Source organism: Myotis davidii, unplaced genomic scaffold, assembly GCF_000327345.1.
Source record: "Myotis davidii unplaced genomic scaffold, ASM32734v1 scaffold411, whole genome shotgun sequence".
Classification (NCBI taxonomy): Eukaryota; Metazoa; Chordata; class Mammalia; order Chiroptera; family Vespertilionidae; genus Myotis; species Myotis davidii.
Window position 1 is genome coordinate 622,785 of NW_006282917.1, and position 1,463 is coordinate 624,247.

A 1,463-nucleotide genomic window follows, 5' to 3' on the forward strand; every position below is an offset into this window, starting at 1 on the left:
GAAAACTTTGCAACAGTGTCTGCAGGCACAGAGAGAGCAAAACGCAGGGTTTGGGAGATTTTGCTAAATAAGTAATTAAAAGACAGAGGAACACGGAGTTTAGGTTATTGGCAGAAGTATTAGAATAATGGTCTGGGGTCTTTTTGCTGAATATGAAAATGAGAAGAAAATGGGGGTACTGGTCAATGAGGTTGGAGAGTAGAGAAAATTTGAGCAAGTGATTGAAAGGAGACAGAATTGTGGACAGAACGTGGATGTTTGAGCTGGGGATTTCATAGGTGGAGTAGTTTCTGTGATGAAAAAAGACTGAAGAAGAGCTTTTGAGATGTTCTGACTTTTCCACTTTGAACACCTTTCCCTTGTGATGAGAATTGCTTTAGAGCTTCCATTAACTGTACACCACCTTCTGCAAAAGGGTGCTCATTATCCTGAGGAAACAGAGCAAAAATTATCCTTTTTAGTTCTCTTTTGGATTTCAGGAACTCCGAGTTTAATCTGCCTGTTGGACTTCCTGTCACTTTTTCATCTATCCTCGAGTACATGTCCCCCCTTATGGGTCTTCTAAACACTGAGCTCCTGAGAAACGCCTCCATCTTCCCACTAAGATTCTGTAAATGTTTTTTCCTCACTTGGGTCAGAAGTCTCGGTTACGCCAACACCAGGAAGCACAGAAGCACTAAAAATCATGGCACTTTTAAAATGAGTAAACAGATCCTCAGGATGTCTGTAAAAGGTGCATGCACCTCAGGGGGCAAAACTCAACTCAACACTTGACATTTCACAAAGACTACACCTTAATAACTAAGTGCGCCATGTGACTGCAGTAGTGCCTCTGAGCTCTCTGGACCTCCATGTAATGTGCAATCTTCTCTCCCCCCCCCCGCCCCCCAATCCTCACCGGAGGATATGTTTTTATTGATTTTAGAAAGACAGGAAGGGAGAAAGAGAGAGAGAGAGAGAAATAGAAACACTGATGTGATGGGCTGTCTCCCATACGTGCCCGGCAGGGGATCAAATCCGAAACCCAGGTATGTGCCCTCACAGAGAATGGAACCCGCAACCTTTTGGTGTATGAGATGATGCCACAACCAACTGAGCCACCGGGCCAGGGCGCAGTCGTGTATTTTTATCTAAGTAGAGAGATTCTCCATCCAGAACTCTAACACTCATCCTGGGCGGATGTGGGCACTGGATGTAGATGGTGACCAGGAACCTGACTCTAAATAGTGTGGAAGCGAGCCTGCCTGTGAGAGAGATGGCCAGGCAGGGGACATGCGGCCAGAGAGGCAGTGGAGATCTCTGGGTGGGGTCCACGTCCCATCACTGGGTACATTCCGTACACGAGCCCCTCCCTTGCCTGATGTTAATTCATGAAGACTTGACTTCATTACTGAGGAGTTCTGGAAAGGTGGGGTCTGGCTCCGTGCACCCCAGCCGGCGACTCTACCCCGCAGCCTCCCACC